Genomic DNA, 20,300 nt, shown 5'->3' on the forward strand with positions numbered 1-20,300 from the left:
AAAGATTTGAAAAATGTGCACTTTGGCCAGAAACAAGGTTTATTTAAAGCTGTGGACAAAGAGGCCATAGCTGTCAGACAGATTGGAGTCATTAAAGAAACGCTATCTGCTCTGTAGGGGACAAGGGTAAAGGTGCCTGGAGGACAGTTCAGGAATGACGAGACCTCGCCTAAGGAAGGCTCTAGGCTATAAACTGTAACCCATTTGAAAGCCTTTCCTCTGGAGAGTGCTACTGGAATGTTCTACTTGCCACCTAGAGAAGTTATTTTTCCAGGTTCAGCCACAAAGGTACTTAAGGGCCACTACTGTAGCTGTGGTCCCAGAGTTCTCAGCTACTCCTCCAGCTGGTAGCAGAAAGTGGCATTATTCATGTGATGATGATTTTGTATGAACGCTATATGCAAGAGTTATGAGAACATGGAGGAATTTTGAAGAAAGCCTAGAAGCCAGGCGGTGTGGCTCAGAATCAGATTCCCTGCGAGACACCTGGCAGAGTAATATATGATGCCTTGATGGGGGAGCCTAAACTGCAAGAGAGACTCAGAGATTTTGAGGTGTTAGAAACATGGAACATCTGCCATGGGAAGCTGGAGATATCAAGGGAAGTATTCCCAGGGAGAGGCTATGTGGCCTTCAGGTTTGCAAGGCCAGAAGGTGGAACCAGCAGACCCATTGGCATTCACATTGTGCTACCATGTGCCCCAGATGCTGGACGTAGAATCTTTGGAACGTGGTGTCTATACGGCTGAATGTCAGTCCTGCTTTGGTCTGGTCCCTCCCTTCTACCCTCTCCCCCCTTCCCTTTTGTAATGGGAATGCTTACTCTGTGCATCCTATGTGTACTGAAAGCATATAGCTTTCTTTCTTTTTTATTTTACAGCAGCTCACAACCAAATGATTGTCTGGAGTCTCAATACAGTCTTTAGACCTAGACTTCTGAACAATCCGGAAACTGCTGAGACTATAGAGACTCTTGGAGGTAGACTTAACATATTTGTATTATGTAGTAGCTGTGAGCCTTTGGTAGCCAAGGGTTGACTATGACACACAGACTCATGTTTTTGAATGCTTGGCCCCCACCTGGGGACACCCCTTTAAGAGATTTTGGAAACTATGGGAGGTGGAGTCTAGCTGAAGGAAGCAGGTTACCAAAGCTGGGCCGTAGTGGCTGTGCTATCTCTGGCTCCTTCCTCATACACGCCCTGTTTATCGGTCTGCTATGATGTGAGCAGCTCTGCCTCACGTTCCCACCACGTGATCTGAGTTGTTCCACTATGGCTTCTCCATCATGATGATCTAAAATCCTCTGTAACTACGGCCCCAAACAAACCTACCCTCTCTTAACTTGCTTCTGTGAGGTATTTTTGTCAGAGTGATGGAACTTAACTAATGCAAAAAACTATTGACAGAGCTGTTAAAGCTTAACACACACTACCTCTAATCCTGCAGGTCTACTCTTACACCAACAGAAATGGGTGTGCATGATCACAAAGAGATGTCTATGATAGTCTAATGACAACATTATTTAAAAGAAACTCAAAATGAAAACAATCTAAAAGTCTAAAAAAAATAGACAAATGCACTGTAGAATATTTTTACATAAAAAAGTGATGACCTACAAATATAATGTGGGCAAACTGGTACACACACACACACACACACACACACACACACACACACACACACACCATTATTTCTTTGAAGACCAGAAAAAACAAGCTGACGTTTTTGAAAGAAAGCAGACTATTGGTATTGCCAGTAGGTAGAGAGGGACTCACCATACTTGAGTGGATTACTTTGTTAGAGTTGCCCATAACAGAGTGCCCCAGAATGCATGGCCCAAATTCTATGATCTCTTGATTCTCAATCTGTAAGCTTTTGATAAAAACTAGAGCTTGACAAAGTTGGGAGTTGATTTCTGTGTAGGGCCTCCCTTCTTGTCTTGTAAATGGCTGTCTTCCTATGCCTTCACACACTTTCTTCTGTTTGTGTTTGTGACTATAAGAATGTCAATTGTATTAGACAAAGGCTCACTCTAATGACCTCATTTTAATTAATGACTTCTTTAAAGATCTTCTGTCCACACATAATCACATCTTCAGTTGATACAATATTGGCACGTTGATGGCACTCAATTCAGCCCTTTAAATGTGGTTTGAATGAGAAGGACCTCCATAGGCTCATATATTTGAATACTTGGTCCCAAGTTGGTGGAACTGTTTGGGAAGGTTTAGAAAGTATCCTTGTTGAAGGATCCATGTCTCTGCGGGTAGACTTGGAGGTTTCAAAAGTTCATGTCATTCCCAGTGTCTCTCTCTGCCTTGCGGTTGTGTCTTAAAACATATGTTCTTGGCTACTACTCTAGCACCATGCCTGTCTGCCTGCTGGCATGGTCCATGCCATAATAGTCATGGACTCTAACCCTCTGAAACCCTGAGGCCCAAATAAACACCTTCTTTATAAGTTGCCTTGGTCCTGGTATCTTACCACAGCCATAGAAAAATAACTAAGACAGTCTCAGTGGGGAAAAGGTCCAATACTATCACTGAAGCTGGAAGTACTTTACTTATTGACCTGGTATTTAGAATTGTCACACGGGATCTAGCTTAGAGGTCATTTATGGTAGGGAACATTTGTTTCCTTTCTTGGATGTGTGTTATGTTTCATTATATACAGGATAAACAGATATGATTAATAACATGAACTCGTCATCTCTAAAGTAACAAACAACCAAATTCTCAGAACTTCATAACAATAAATATTTATTTCCCGTCCTCATTATTTCTTGATGGCTGTAGAATGGATATGCTGAATCTAGGTTAAAGGCAAAGCCTTTCCTGGGACATAGGAATGGCAGAGAGACAAGAGCGACAGAATTGTTAAAAACTCATGCTACCCTTAAAGCAAAAATCAAATGAATACCATGTTGGCACCCTTGAAAGGCACTAGTGATCATTTACCAAGTGTGCATCAGAGAGGAGGGGTGCAGACCCTTCTGTGTGAGACACTGCAGGTCATACAGGAAAAACTGAAGGAAAAAAAACTTTCAGAAACCGAGACAACAAATAACACAGTAAAAAAGCTCAATGAAAAATTGTGGCGCTGAGCTGGGCACACAGCTTGGTTGTGTGTTCTTGCTTAGCATGAACAAGGCTCTGGGTTCAATTCTTTCTTAAGGATGGAAGGAGGAAAGGGAGGGGAAGGAGGGGAGGGAGGGAGGGGAGGGAGGGAAGGAAGGAGGGGAGGGAAGGAGGGAAGAGCAGAGAGACAGGAACAGAGAGGCTAGAGAAGAGAGGAGAGAGGAGAGGCCAGCGTGGAGCTGGAAAAGGTACACACCTGGAAGAAAAACTATTTGAGCAGCTGAAGAGAGAGACATGACTGTCTACATTTCTGACAGGTCTAAGTATTTAAATACCTTAAAATATGAAAATCTTATACTACATTGGAGAATGTATTTTTAGAACTTTGAGGCAGCTAAAGTCCAGTTTTGACAGAAGATTCTGAAGCTATATTTTACAATAAAAAGAGAAGTTGCTCTGAATTCAAAGTGCACAATGTAAAAGACGGTCTACAGATATTTGAAACTCAAAATACAAGCAAAGGAGGAAATTTTCAGAGAATATGGTACGCTTCACTAAATTAATAAGAAAATGTCTAAAAACTGCACATGAAAACATAGCCACATATCCTCTGCATTCCTAGAGCCAGGACACCAAGAACAAAAATAAAAACAGCTTACACAGAAAAAGGCTCCAGCAGCATCTGTAAGTTAATTCCAAATTAAAAGCATGAAACACTATTAGTTAGTAATCAGATGGGCAAAAATCACAAACTTTGATAATTAACTATGTGGGCTAACCTGTAACCTCATCTATTGCTGGGGGATAAACTATTACCTCAACTTCCATGAAAAACAATTTGACAGTGTTTCCAAAAGTTTCTTCATGTACATAACTTTTGAACAGATGATTTCATTCCTAAATCTGCCTACCCCAGACCACACATGCACAGAAAATAAAAGCACGTAGGATATTTGTTATAGCATTGTTTGTACAACTGACCCAAAGATGGAAAATGAGTGTTCTCCCATAAAGTACTGAAAACATAAACTGAAACACACACAACCATACAGTGGAATAATAGAAAGCCAGTACACAAATAAGCCACTTCTTTGTGTCCTTAATTGAAAGATTTGTAGTATACATGAAGTGCAAGAAGGGAAACTCAGAAAAAGATTTGTCTAGAAGGCCGCCTTGTGTGGGAAGAAGAAATGGACAGACTGAAAACAAGACCGTTGGATACGGCAGAGAACTGAGCGGATGGGAGGCAGAGGAAACAGGCTCCACCTTCCTTCTTTTCTACTTATGCATCACTTTCCTGACTATGAACACCCAATCAACCAGCAGGCACATTGACAAACAAAGATGGACAACCCAGAAATATCTTAAAGAAGTGGTATATAAGCTGAAAAGATTCCAGGATTTGGTTTTCAAAGTGGTGTGTGTGTGTGTGTGTGTGTGTGTGTGTGTGTGTGTGTGTGTGTGTGCATTCATGTTTGTGAATACAGGTGCACACACATGCCATGGTGTGCATATGGAGGTCAAAGAAGAACCTCAAGTGTCACCTTCCCTTTCACCCTCTCTGAGACATGTCTCTGCTGCATACTCCAGGCTAGCTGGCCCAAAAGCTTTCAAGAATTCCCCCGTCTCTGCCTTCCATTACTCCACCATAATACTGAGATTCCGGATGCTCCTGCTACATGTCTGGCTTTCCCCTGGGTTCTGGGGATTCAAACTCAGGTCCTCGTTCCTGTGTAAGTGCTTGTACCTCTGAGCCATTTCTTTAGCCCCAGATCCAGGATTTATAACCAACGGGATCGGAGTTCAAATCCTAGGCTCTATCTGTGGCAACCCTATTTCTCTAAGCCCCATAGGATACAAGTCTGTAAAATAAAGACCACGAGACTGAGAGCGTGACGCTGTTGAAAGAGGCAGGAGCAGGAAGGGCATGGCTCAGAGAATAGCAGCCATCACTATGACACTCTCCTGATCTGTTTACAGTGGGGGACAATACCTGTGGAGAAGATGAACGGGATTGTAAGCCATCATACCTGTTTAATAAAGAGTCTTTCCTCCAGGGCAGTTTCAGTCTGTACAGCACTGGCCAAACTCTGTTGAGATGAGGGCAACCGTCTTGAGGCCAGGATGGTGTTTCTGGTTGGTGGCTCAGTTTCAGGTGGTATAGACTAGTGACATCATCCTTGCTGGTTCCAATAAGCTTGTCTCTTGTCAGGGATGCACACCTGAGACGGTTTCTTCCTTCTTTCCTTGGGGACCCTGTTGGGCCAGCAGCAGACATGGGAAATCTGCCAGCATGAGCTGCTCTCACACCCCAAGAAGACCCACTTCTTTCTTTTGTTTTGAGATCTTTTTGGAATTTTATTTTATGTGTATGAGTGTTTTGTCTACATGTATGTATGTGCGCAGCATGCGTGCCTGGTGCCCACTGAGGCCAGGAGAAGGCGTATTATAAAAAGCTTAGACATTTTGTAATAAAACAGTGGTGGCTCTGTCCAGTCCACAGTTCTCCGCAAGATCAAAGAGCCTAAACGTGCGCCCCAGCCACTCTCCGGTCACCTCTTTGGTGGGGGGCTATGAAGTGATTTCATCTTGAGCTGACTGACTCCAGGCAGGTGCGCTGCCTAATTGAAACACTTCTAGGCCTTCTGTCCCAGGCCTGTAGCCTGCATCTCTCTAAACTGCCTGGAGAGCAGAAGATCTCATAGGAATGGACTCCCACATTGTTGTGAGTCGCTACATGGGTGCTGGGAAACTAACCTTGTTCCTCTGCAAAAGCAGCGAAGGACTTGAACTGCTGAACCAACTCTCTGCTTCCAAGGCCCATGGCTGATACACGTTCACAAAGACTTGTGCTTCATGAAGGAGCCGCTAGAACTACTGCCGATTTAATCACTGCAATCACAAGGAAGAGAGATCTACCTCCTTTTAAAACCAAGGACCACATTGAAGCTCTGCTCCTGCCTCCATCTTAAAAGAAGCTAGAAGTGAGGCTGGGCTCAGGAAGGCTGCTTTTCACTGCACAAATCTGCACACTATAGCCCTCCTCCCCTCTATCAGGGGTTTCACTGTCAACCTAAGGGAAACACTGGCCTAGAATCAGGAACCTGTCTTTGGAGCAGCCTTTTCCCCTAGGGTTAGAGATCCTGAATGTGGAGCAAGTGAAGTTCAAGGTGGAGTGTGATGAACCACGGCACTCTGGAGGCTCAACTGTTTAGACTGAAGTCTTGGCCCAATACAACACCAGGCTTCTCCTGACACTCACTAGAATCCATTTGTGCTCAATCATGGTCAGCTACCATGTTCCAGCAGAGTAGATGGAAGCAGGGTAAGGTACACCTGGCCAGTGTTTCCTGGTGAGGAAAGGCAAGGATCTGTGCACTCCTCTAGGGACAAGTCATCTGCAATCTCTGTTTTACAAATAAAGGTGCTGATAAACAAACGTCATCTAACTTCGTCCAGGTATGCTAAGGTCAAGTATGGTGGTGTCTACTTATAATATCAGGACTTGGAAGGCCTGGGCAGGAGGGTTGGGAGTTCCAGATCAGTCTGGTACACAGATGGACTGTATCTCAAAACAAACAAATTAACCAACCAATAAATAAATAAACCACAAAAACTTGGTACCGCATAGCATGGTCAAGCGATCTCCTGTGTTTACTTTGTGTATTATGAGCTCAGCACAAGTGGCAATCCCTGAGCAGCAAGTCGTTCATCACTCATCAAAGAAGCTCTCAGTGCTGTGTGGCCATCTCTGACAGCGCCACACACAAGCTGATCCCATCAACATGTAGCGCACGTGAAGAGCAAATTCTTTTCAGTGAACCCATTGTCCGCCACTCTACTTCCCCACGTGTTTCAGTTCTGAAAGCTTAGGCATTTTATACTAAAAAGGTGGTGGCTCTGTCCAGTCCACAGTTCTCCGCAAGATCAAAGAGCCTTCCCTTGGAACGTGTGCCACAGGCACTCTCCGGTCACCTCTTCGGTGGCAGGGCTATGAAGTGATTTCATCTTGAGCTGACTCCAGGCAGGTGCGCTGCCTAATTGAAACATTTCTAGGCCTTCCGTCCCAGGCCTGTAGCCTGCTCAGGGACATCTCTCTAAATTGCCCGAAGAGCAGCAGTTTATGAATCTGACAAACGGACAGAATTTAGGGGGGTAAACCTTTCCGAGCGTCTTGATGTCTGGTGTCAGAAAGCTCTTAGGAAGATGTTGACTTTTGCTTTTTTGATTCTGCCTTCCCAGTTTCGTGTGCTCAGGTTTCCACAGCCTGTGGCCATGAGCTCTCCCAGTCTGGTGATTTATTTCTGCTGAGCAGAGTTAGGACAACCAGCTGGTAAAAGCATTTGAGAGAGACTGAATGGATTCTCGGGACACGAGGTGTCGTAAGACTTATAAGAAGTTTATGGACCTCCGTGGAAATCTGACTCATTTTTCTTATCGCCCATATAAAGGTTTTAAGGCAAACAGATGAATCATACAGAGGTGCTTATTTGGTGAATAGGGGACATCTGGACTGTAGACATAGTAAGCAAATATTAGCTGGTGAGGGTGGGGGAAGGGAGGCTTCAACTTATCTGGACGGATTTTGGAAAACAAATGTTGAGGTTAACTTATCTTTATAATTGAGTTGTAACAACTAAATAAATATTCAAGTATCACTCTTTGATGAGAGATTCCTAAAAATTTTAATCTAGAGTAATATACACTTTTATTTCTTTGCAGGAGTGAAGATCAAACCCAGAACCTTTTACTTGCTAGGCAAGCACTCTACCACTAAGCCACCACCCCACCCCCAGTCCAGCTAAACATTTTTACACAGCCGACCTTGATATTCCCCCAGAGATTTTCCTATAATAAGCATGTCAAGTCCCTTGTCAAGGAGCAATGATTCCATGGATGTTACACGGATGCATTGACTTTTGACTATACGAAAGAATATGAGAAAAGATGTTTTTTGCTTGAAAATGCATTCAGAGAAGCAAGCTTCCATTGATCCTGGAATCTGGGTAAAAATGACCCCCATGCCAATCAGCAGGGACATAGAAAAAAAATGATGTGTTAGAATGAGGCTGGGGTGTGGGGAGCAATCTTGCAACCGAGGTAAAAGCTCAGTGCTTAAAAGCAGTCTTTGCCTCCTGGCAGGAAAGTGCTTTCATCTCTGTTTTTAGAGCCATGGGTCTCCTTCATTTTCACTGCAGTTCATTGCAGCTTCAGTGATGGTCAGGATACCCTGAGTATATCAGAAACTCTAAATCCTAAGGCTCAGGTCAAGCCATTACCTCTGCTTATGAAGCTTTCTCTGTTCTTCCCTGGCACTCTGCTGGAAGTTTGACTTCTAGCTAGTCCTTCTTCAGATGTCCTGTGGTCCCTCAGATGCAAGGTATAAAAGACCAGGCTGGGAAGAAGGGCTTAGTGAAAAATCTAAGTCTTATCAGCAAATCGAAGTTCTTTCTATAAAGTGAGAAAATGACCAAATGACCATTTTGAGGACTAAATTTTTCAAGTATTCCCAGAGAAACCAGAAGAAGTGATAGATGATAGATAGATAAATGACAGGTGATAGATAGATGATTGATTGATTGATAGATAGATGACAGATATAGATAAATAATAGATAGATGACAGACAGATGATAGATGGCAGACAGACAGATACATACATACATACACACATACATATATACATAATGGATAGATTAATTGATAGGTTGACAGTATAAATGATAGCTAGATGATAGAGACTTATTGTATTGAATTGGCTCACATTTCATAGAGACTAAAAATTCAGACTCAAGATGTACAATTGATAAACTGGAACACAGGAGAACTATAGACAACTGATAGGCTACAAAACTCTAAGAACCAAGACATGATAATACAATTCTAGCTCAAGAGCAATAGACTCAAGATCCAACATGAGTACAGGTCTGAATGAATGAAACAGATTTCCAGCTCAAACATTAAGAAGTTCCCCAAACTCCTAAGAGAGTCAGCATTTTCTTGTATTCAAACCTTCAAGTAATTGGATGAGGCCCAGTGCATGAGAGAGGGCACTCTGTGACACTGTCTACTAATTTAATAAGTGTTAAACTTAGACAAAACACCATCTAAGATGCAATCAAAATGATTTAACCACATTTGTATACTCCATGGCCAAGACAAGTTGATACATAAGATTAACTATCATGTGAGTTATTTTGAATGTTTATAAAGCAACTCTTCACATCTAATATATCTATTACATTGAAGTTCTTATTAATGAGATGGAGAGCTGGATGAGAAGGCAACCCTTGCCTTTTTTTTTTTCTGCTGTAACTTTGCATTAGTGAACCTTCAACTTTAGTTGTTCCAGGGCTGGCAATGTAGCTCAATGAAGAGAGTGCTTGCCTTGGAAGCATGAGGCTCTGGGTTCAATACTCAACTCTGTACAAATAGCACTGTGTCAGATACCTGTAATCCAAGTACTAAAGAAGCAAAGGCAGGAAAAATCAGGAAAGCCAAAGCCTCAGCTACATAGTAAATTTGATGCTAGTCTAGGAGAACCTCATTTCTAAATGACTAAATAAATTTGTAGCAGAGTACAGAAAACCTACATATTTAAAGGTAGAACCTAGGACTTGTCCTGGAAACATCAATGACTGCAGGGGGCACACAGGATCTGAAGGCATGAAGCCGATCTTAAGGACAATGTGATAGCCACAGAGAGAGCACCAGTGATAGGATAAGGAATACATTGGCTTCTCACACTGTACAGGCCACACAAATGAACACAAATCTCCAGTGCTAGGGCCTGTATGCAGCGACTCAGCCATGTCTGCTTCTGCCTACCCATCAAAGCTTGCTACTGAGCTAACTCAGGAAATCCATCCCAGAACCCCCCTCTCCCTTACTCAGCTACCGAAGTCAAGGAACAGGTTCACTGAGACTTCAAGAATCCACTCTTGTTCTAGCCATAACAAAGGCAAGTCCATAAGACTAGCACTTACCCTTCAGGTCCCCACATAGCTTTGGGCTTCCTATTTACCTAACTCAGAAGGAAAGCCAGTCCTCCCGCACTGGCTCAGCAGACACCAGATATTGTGAGACCATTCGATGCCAGGAAAATGCCACATTTCTAAATGTGGGGTCCAAGCTGCCCCCTCACCTCCCTCTGCCCCTTGGCCAGCAGCTGTCAGATCATGCTGCTCTGCCTCAGGAGAAGACTTTCTTATAGGTGATTAAACACAAGTTACCTGAACTAAATCAAGAGGACAGTGCCAATATCCATGCTCAGTAAATGCATTTGGCAGCTTCCTATTGTCCAAGGCCATGCAGCCATCTCCTCCCCTTCAAAAACCATAATTAGAGCCAGTGCTACTGGACTGATTTCCCCCCTACTCTTAGGATTTATAGTCTCTCGGGGTATGACGAAAGATATTTTTTTCTAACCAAGAAGGCTAGCCTATCTTAGAAGAAAGATAGGTGTCCCAAAGCAGAAGTTTAAGGTGAGCAGAAGTCAGTCTGGTTCCAAGAACAGAAACTGGCTCATAACACAACCCATCTCAGTGAAAGATGAGTTTTAAAAATTAGCCTGCCCGTGCCAACCCCTAACTCTCACACGTAAGATGCCCTTTCTAATGAATGGAAACATGGTCTAAAAGGTTGGCTGCAGTGGAGGATTCTGCTTTGGGATCCAATGCATAAGGAGCTTAGAACTTGCCACTCCCACCCACACAAGTAAAACAAGAGGAACGAACTGATAATCAGCCTCTCCTGTCACATCCATCAGAGACCTTGCTGTGGATATCATTCTATATAAATAAAACACTGATGGCCAGTGAAGTATAGGCGGGACAAGGAGAGAAGAGAATTGGGAAAACAGGAAGAAGGAGGGAGAGACACTGCAGCCACCGCCAGGACAAGCAACATGTAAAGATGCCGGTAAGCCACAAGCGACGTGGCAAGGTGTAGATTTATAGAAATGGGTTAATTTAAGATATAAGAACAGTTAACAAGAAGCCTGCCAAGGCCATACAGTTTATAAGTAATATAAGCATCTGAGTGATTATTTTATACGTGGATTGTGGGACTGCAGGCCTTGGTGGGACCTGGAAAGAAGCTCTCCAGCAACAAGACCTAGTGTCACATGGCAAACATCTCCCCAACCAGAAAGCCACATAAGCAGGTACAGAGAGCAACAGGTTAGCAGGGTAGAAACCCATTAGCAGAAAAATTCACCGGGCCCAGCACTAAGGTAGAAAAGCTATATTGTGGCTCTGTGCTGATGAAGCCTCACCATAGTATTCTAGGGAAAAGGTGGTTATGCTTTGGGGAGTTTTACCTCTGGGGGCATTGACAGTGTCTCACAATGAAGATGGGAGAAGAGACCCTTGGGCTCCTGGAGGAGGTGAAGAGATGGAGCAACTATTATGAGATAGGGCACAATATTCTGTTCAGTTTAAGTAGCCTGCATGCAAAGGGGGTGGGGTGCCAAAGCCTACACCACTGGGACCTGATCAGCGGATAAATAACTCAGAAGGGAGGGGCTCAGCTCCCCACATTGTGGCCTTCATGTGTCATTTTGGCGAAAGAAGTCCAACAGTGTGAAGAATGCAGCCCAGGGTCACGGCCTGGCAAGGATTAAAGTGTCGTAGAGGACTAAGGATGGACATTCTTCCAGAAGTGGTGTAAGCAAGAAGGGAGAGAGGAATTTCAGATATTGAGAGGAAGTGAACAAGCAAACCTACCAACCCAGCATACTCTACCTCAGACCTGTCCTGAGAAAGAAGGTGCAGTGGACGAAGGTGCTCACCACCAAGCTTGGCAACCTTGAGTTCGATTCCCAGGACCCCTGTGGTAGAAAGAGAGAATCTACTCCTATAAGTTGTGGTCTGACTTCCACAGGTGTGGCATGGCATGCATACATGTATATAAGCAAGCACAATTCTCTCTCTCTCTCTCTCTCTCTCTCTCTCTCTCTCTCTCTGTGTGTGTGTGTGTGTGTGTGTGTGTGTGTGTGTGTTACACACACACAAGCACACACATTGAATAAATGTCATTAAGAAGTTTTCAACGCAAATGCTCTAAAACTGCCAGTCTGTCAAAGCAGAGCAAAAAACAAGAAGACCCAGCCATGGTTGTCTACAAACCCGTTTTCAGTGTCAACAGAGGGACTGAAAACAGAGCTGGAGAAAGATGAGTCACGCCAGCACACTCTAGTTACGTCCAGGATCGTTCCTAGAGTCTCCGTTTCTGTTAAGTGCATGACTGCCAGGTCTGTCTCAGTTACGGGGAAATGTTACAAGTCCTACAGAATGGAGCCTGCCAAGGGCCGTTAGAAACTACGGCCACTACTCAGCAGCAGGCTGAACAACTCTGAAAGACATCCACTCTCTCCCATGGAAAACTTGACTGCCTGTGTTTTCATTTTAATAAATAAAAAGCTAATTCTGTCTGTCTATCTGTCTGTCTGTCTCTCTCTCTCTCACTCTCTCTCTCTACCTGCTTAGGTCTTACACAAAATGATAGATTTAAAGTTATCTCATAGAAATTTTGGATGTTTACTCATAAGCACAATGCTCAATGAAAACTGTAATTTAGAGCGGACAGTGCAGCCAAAGGCAGCCTTGACAGTAATAGTCAATCATGGTTGACTGATTTAAGGTTTATATAAGTGTCAGCCACATAGAGTTGGATCTTGCGTCCTGCTTACTTTGATAGTTTGCCTTTTAGTTGTTACATTCAGACCGCTAATGTTGAAAGTGATGGACAGTTGCGTTAATATCCATTATGCTTCTATTTCACTCATTTCTATTAGTTTCTCTTATTTTTTGTTTCACTTTGCCTTTCTGCCTTCACCAGTTTTACTTGAGCGTTATCTGTGATTGTATTTTCCCTCCTAGTATATCAATCACATTTCCTCTTTCAGTTGTTGCTAAGCAAATTTTTAAAATTATATTGTTGATTGATTGGTGAGGCATCCTTTCTTAGGGCCATTGTTTGGGTTAGGCTTACTGAAATACCACTAACAAGGCAGAATTGGAAAGTGAGGCTCTATGCAAATGTGTGATAAATGATGCTGGGGATAACATTAAACCTGGAGAGTCACAATGGCTTGAGTACTAAGAGAATAGTCTCTTTTGTTAACAGGTCAAATTCTTCCCTCCAGAGGAAGGAAAGAGGATATTTACATGAAGTGTGATGGAATCACTCTTAAAGCTCTAATCCTATTTGCACCTTGAGTTTTTGGCTCATCAGTGAGAAGGATGGAAAATATTACCCACTGTTTTTATGCTCAGAAGGCAGATTATTGCGGGAGACCGAATTCTTGAAACTCCCCAAATGGAAATGAAAGGTCCCTCATAGGATATGAGGCATTGTCTGACAGGAGGTTCGTGTAAACATGGACAGAGCAGCTGACTAATCAGTTGCTCACATGCAAATTGTTCCCCTAGGACCAACAGTGATCACAATTGGTGCTCTTATGGTTCTGGGAAGCGAAGATCATGAACATTTCTCAGATATTTATACCACAATAGAAATCCCAGTCAAAGACTTCAAGGCACAAAAGATGATGGAAAGCAGCCGCTTTCACCTTGGGAGCTTACCTTAGGTCTGATCAGTGAGGAGATTATCCGACACTTGGTGGGACAGACACGCACATGTTTATTCTGTCTTTTCTGAATCCTGAGACATAAAAAAGGAACAAAAGAAAATATTGAGTAGTCATAACAAGGTCATTACTTAGAAATATGGAGTCTTAGGAATACAAAGCAAGGCGACTGCACAGGAACCTTCCATGTGTTTAGAACAATAAGCACACGTCTACAATTTCCCTTCACATGCATGTAGGCTGGATGCTGCAAATCTAGATTTGAGAAATAAGTCCCCATCCCCATCAGTGAAACGAGTTCCTTGTGGTGTGAATTATTGGATATCATTTTTATCTTCCTAATATAGAGACTCCTAACTTCATAGCAATAGCCCAGAGAGAAACAAACAATTCAATGGTGAAAACGTTCATGTTCATCCACCAAGCCCTACTTAAGTTGCTATGTAAGGTCAAACAACAATCCCATGTGGCACTCGTTAGCAACATACCCACTTATCAGACAGGCAAGTTGAAACATAAAGGAGCATAGCCAGGCGTGGTGGCACATGCCTTTAACCCCAGCGCAATGAGATCCATCTGTAAGGCATTTTTTCAATTAGTAATCAATGAGGGAGGGCCCAGGCCATGGTGGGTGGTGCCATCCCTGGGCTAGAGGTCCTGGGTTCTATAAGAAAGCAGGCTGAGCAAGTTATGAGGAGCAAGTCAGTAAGCAGCACTCCTCCATGGCCTCTGCATCAGCTCCTGCCTCCAGGTTCCTGCCATTTGAGTTCTTATCCTGACTTCCTTCAGTGGTGAATAGCAATGTGGAAGTGTAAGCCAAATAAACCCTTTCCTTCCCAACTTGCCTTTTGGTTGTAGAGTTTCGTTGCAGCAATAAAAACCCTGACTAAGACAGCTGGTTACACACAGCTAACCTACAGGCTATATTTCACTAAAGGTGGAGAAAGTGAAACATGAGACAAGGCTGTCTACTCACTCCACTCTTATTTTTAATATAGTGATTAAAAATTTAGCCAGAGTAATAAGTTAAGAAAAATAAATAAAAAGGATATAAATAAAAAAATTGAAATTACCCTTATTTGGAGATGATATGAGCTTATATTTAAAAGTCCCTAGGCATATTCAAAAAATGGACCTGTGATGTGAATAGAGAATTCTCAACAACAACAACAACAAAAAAAAAAAAACCTAAGAAATATCTCAAAATATATTCAGCATCTCTAGCAATTAGGGAAAAGCAAATCAAAACAACTTTGAGATTTCGTCTTACCCAGTCAGAATGGCAAAGACCAATGGAACAACCAACCACAAATGCTGGAGGTGATGCAGAGAAACAGGAAACCCCATTTCCAACTGGTGGGATTGGGAACTGGAGCAGCCACTATGAAAATCTGTGCAGAGAGCTCTCAAAACGCTAAAATTAAATGTACCACACTACCCAACTTTACCACTCCTTGGCATATGCCCAAAGGACTAGACATCATACTCCACAACTATGTGCTTGGACATGTCTATTGTTGCTCTATCCATAATGTCTAGGAAATGGAAACTATCTAAATGTCCTTAAATGACAAATGGATAATGAAAATGTGGCACAGATATGGAATATCATTCAGCTATAAAGAGAGATGAAATCACGAACTTTTCAGGTAAATGGTTGGAACTAGAAATGATCGTATTAAGTGAGGCAACCCAGAAAGTTAAATCCAGAAAGACTAATGTCACATGTTCTCTCTTATCAGAGGCTCCTAACTCCAAATATTCAGATGTGAGCATATATCCTGGAGTAACTACAGGAACCAGAAAAGTTTAAAGGGACTGTTGCCAGGGTAGGGGGCTTGGGGAGCAAGAGAGAAGAAAAGAGCAGAGTGTAAGTGATCTGACTGGGAAAATAGGGGGCTCTTTGGGAAGTGGGGAGTGAGAAAAATACAAAAGAAGGTGGTAAGGGGGTAAAATAACAGTAAGGATATATGAAAATGTTCTAAGGAATTATACTAGCAACCATTCACTTAAAAACATATAATACATGTACATGTGTATAAATATGTATATATAGTTTAAATGAAATTCTCTCAGCTGGGCTGATAATGCTCCAAGAGCCAAAGACCACCTAACAAAAATCCCCAATACTAAGCATGAGATACTCTCTTTTAAGTTGGCAGGTTCTCCAAGAGACTCCTCAAACAATGTATTACTGTTGTTTACCCCAAAGAAGCAGAGAACAAGTCCTTATTGCTGAAGACACCAGACCTTCAGACACAGGGGCCAGAAGCTCCTGTGCTAGAACTAATTTGAATGTCTCCTCCCTGAGGATTGGCTTTCATGGTATCAGAAGGTGCTACACAAGCTTTAAGGGAAAGAAACAATAAGTATTAATCACAACAATGACCAGCATGAAATGATAACCCTAAGGGGGTAGTAGTGACACACATACCTTGGCAGTAACCCATAGCTCTCTAATGGGACTTAAGACCCGCTCAACAAGACTGAAATCATGCTTGATACTGGAAACCTATCCAACTACCTAGATTTAGAGGAGTCATGGATCTCAGAGGTGAACCTACAAACACCACTTCATTGAACTAGTAGAATCCCTAACTGTATTCTAAACACAGATAGGTGCAGTCCTCACCCCTCCTCAAGAAGAATTTTCTGTGCAACAGATGGAGACCATTACAGAAAACCACAACCAATCAAAACACAGAGTTATGGATCCTAGTCCCAACTCATACACGTACAACACAAATTCTGCACCCAAGACTCGGAATATTGTGCGAAAAGGGGAAAGATAAGTGAATGAGCCAGAAGATCAGGGAGTTTGCTCTAAGAGTGTGTCTTCCAGGAATGCCAGAAGCTACACCCATGAAGTCTTACCAACATGACTGCCTAAACATGAGCCGAACCAGGATAACACCAATGGACATGCCAAAGTGGACAGGGGAAAGCCCATGAGGCGTCAACCTACACAAGGAATTACAGGAAACTAAGGAATGCTGAACATGGGAGAAACAGTCTCCTCCAGGGAAGAGCACACCAATTGATTATCCAATAGCAAATGCTCAGTCTTGAAAATATACATACAAGTAATATTATACAGACTAAATATGTTATATTTAGGAATATATATGTGATATATATATATGTAATGAAAAAAAGCCATGAATTTAAAAGTAAGGAGGGACATATGGAAAAGTTTGGAGGAAAGAGAGGAAAGGGGGAAATGATACAATTATATTATAATCTAAAAAATAAATGGAAAAAAGTTTTTAAATAATGAAGTCCTATATGAAATAATCTTTAAAAAATTCCTCAGGATTTCAGCAGAAAACCCAGCTTTTGAAAAAGAAAAACCTGCTATTATATACTCTTTCATATATAATAGCAGGTTTATATAACGGGAGGGAGTTACATAAACCTGAACGCATGGGAGAATCCACCCTGCCCCCCGGGATGAACTGGACAAGCTGGAGAGAGGACTATGGGTACTTTGTCCTTCACCCGATTCAGTGTGTCTGTGCACCTTTCCTGGGGACTGTCCTGTGATTACAAAACCAGTTTTAGATTTTAGGAACCGTGACCAGGTTAGTAATGCCTTATCTTTTATTTTTCTTTCTTTTCCCCCTACTTCTCATCCCACTCTTGTTTCCTTGGGATTGTTTATTGGGTGATATCTTTGTAATGTTCAGTTTTCACACTTGAAAGTCATTTGCTGCCTAAGTTCTCTAAGAAACCTGCATAACCCAGAACCTGGCACAGGGTAAGTCTTCAGTTATATATCCTGCAAGTGCTCTGAAGTTCCCCACTTAGGGCTTATCCTTTGGTCTAGAACTTTCGGTGGATCTGTGTTTGACTGTCCTCCTCCCATTGGAAACAGGCCTAAGACTGATTTGTTCAAAACTTCTTCCCTCCTGATTTTAGCAATCAGATATTCTATGAAAACAAGATACCAATGAAATTATGTAAGTTAAGATGCTGTCTCCCTGAGCTTGCTGATTCATTCCCAGAACAATCTGAGAGAGCGCCTGGTGAGCTGGCCGGCATCCTTGTAAATTTCCTCAGGCAATGACTACGAAACCACCTAAACTACAGGATGCTTATCTTTTAACGAAGGACAATATCTGCTCTGCCCACACCTAATTAAAAAGCCCTGTTTCGTTACAACACTGTGTGGTTTGGCTGCCCTTCTGGTGCTTTCTTCTTTGAGTAAGCTGAGAAGAAATGTCCAAGGATGTGCATTATTTCATCTCTCACGCTCCCACGAACTGGCGGCAGGGCAGACGCAGCTGTCAATGCTTGAAACGATGGGCATTCGATTTCGTGTTTGATCGATTAGAAAGCATGGCACAGAAGGCACATGATGGAGCCACATCACACATAAACCATCCCTGTGTGCACTGGGGGACATGCGTTGTCTGTGTGTACCTTACAAATTGCATTTTTTTTTTCAGCATAAACAGTAACCCTGCCAAAACATCACAGTGTTTACAAAATCTGATGCAAGCCATCTGTTGAAGAGGCTTTTCTGTGTTTAGACTGATCAAATGTAAAACAGTTGGTGAAGACTTAACAAAATCCACAGATGCTGATTTGGAGAACATGTCTGTCATATTCTTTCTAGGTTATAGGACGACAATTCTTATAGAGGACTGTGGGGCCTGACAAACTCTGCTGGATAGACAGTTAAGCCTGAGTGTAAGGTTCAGCTGCCTTCCCGTGCATACGACCTTACCAACAACTTGTGTCACCAGCGACTTATGATCAACCCAAGGCCAGATACCCTTGAGTTATGAGGCAGGCAAAGCACCTAGGCTCTCCTCCATGCTACGCTCTTTCTTATAACTACATCTGGCATAGCATTCATAGGAACAGAATAATCCAAAGCACCTTACCTGAGTGGTCTTCCTCCCACTGGAGGCTGATTCTTGCTTCCCTTGTAAGCTGGAAGACAATGATCTAGACGCTTTACAAATGATAACCTTCCTGAGACTTGGTGCCCTACTTTGGTTTTCCCCACATATTAATTAAGGTTTTTATTGCTGTGATGGAATACCATGACCAAAAGGGATGTAGAGACAAACATGTTTATTTTGTCTTATGGTTTTAAAGAGATAAGAGTTCATCATGACAGGGAGGCATAGATGCAGGAGGAGGAGCCTGAAAGGGAGAGGTCACATCACAACCACACACAGGAAACAGGGAGTGAGATGAGCTATAAATGGTCAAAGCCCACCACCAATGACACATTTCTTCCAGCAATTTTCCACACCCTCAAGTTCCATAACCACCACCTCCCCCAAATAATGCCACCAACTGGAGATCAAGTGTGCAAATGTCAAACCACCATGCCAATGCAGGTCCTGAGGCTGGGATCCAATTCTGTCTCAAGTAGCTTATATAGGGCATGCAGGAAATATAGGCAGGAGAGAGGGCAGAATATAGGCAGTAATACATTACTAAGAAGGCTGCCTCAAGGGTGACTGGAGCTTAATCTTAGAAGAAATGGTACCATCCACACCACTTAGGGCAACCCCAATTATGGAGCAAAGGATCTGCACTGAGCTCCATCACCCTCTTCTGAGAACTGCTGTTTGCGGAAGGGTGTTGGCAGTCCTTGCAGCCTGCCATGCACGCCCTTGCCAACAGAGCAGACTTCTGAACCAGCAGAGATGCAACACTGAAACTTGACCAGAACACAACACAAGAGCCGATTCTGAGGGAGGATGGTGGCCACCCACTTCAAGAGGTACCCAGCGATCCTATGAGCATCTACTGGCAATGACTCATTTAAAGGTGGTTGAGATTAAGAAGCTTACCTGAGTAGGTTGCAGAGTAGACATTTCTTTCTCCATAGGAAGCACACTCATTTTGCTATCCCTTCAAGAAGAAATCTAAGGAGAATTCAGTGGGAGGTTCAGTTTCCCTCCTTGAATCAGCTGTTTCTTAGGATTATTATAAAGAGTTGAAGCATTAATTTTTTTCTTAAGGCCAGACATCCAATAAGTGATGAAATAAGAATTCAAATACAAGTATATCTGACAGAAAGGTTCATGTACAACTACTGCTTATGAACGAATGTGAAGCTACACAGCTTCATTTTGAATGTCTGTTCTAATTATATAGAAGTTCATTGAGTTGTATAGACTTTGAATCTGCTTAATTTTGGTGTGTAATGTTTTCATTTATTTGCAAGGATTTTATGATCAAATTTATAGTTTTTTTTATTTTAAACTAAAAAGTAAATAAAGTACAAGTGGCTTTTGGCCATGGTGGAGGCATGTATAATGATTCTGCTCCCTAGTGGATAGTTGGAAATAACCAGAGATATATTTGGCTGCAATGAAATGCAAAGACATTGGTGACAATAGTGAGTAGGTCCCAGAGACACCACTAAACATTCAATGCCCAATGGCCTTCTTATAACTAAGAATTAATTGGTCCAAAATGTCAATGGAGTGAGAATGGGAAGAGCTGTTCTCCAGGTCAATGCTTCAGGCCCTGAGCTTGGTGCCTATTAACAGTGTGACTCCAGGAGCCCAAAGGCCATTTCCTGATCAGTCACCAAGAAAAGAAGCATACATGATCTGTTTTCTAGCAATTGACTCTCATGTTCACTGGACATAATTTCAGGAG

Source organism: Peromyscus leucopus, chromosome 2, assembly GCF_004664715.2.
Source record: "Peromyscus leucopus breed LL Stock chromosome 2, UCI_PerLeu_2.1, whole genome shotgun sequence".
Taxonomy (NCBI): Eukaryota; Metazoa; Chordata; class Mammalia; order Rodentia; family Cricetidae; genus Peromyscus; species Peromyscus leucopus.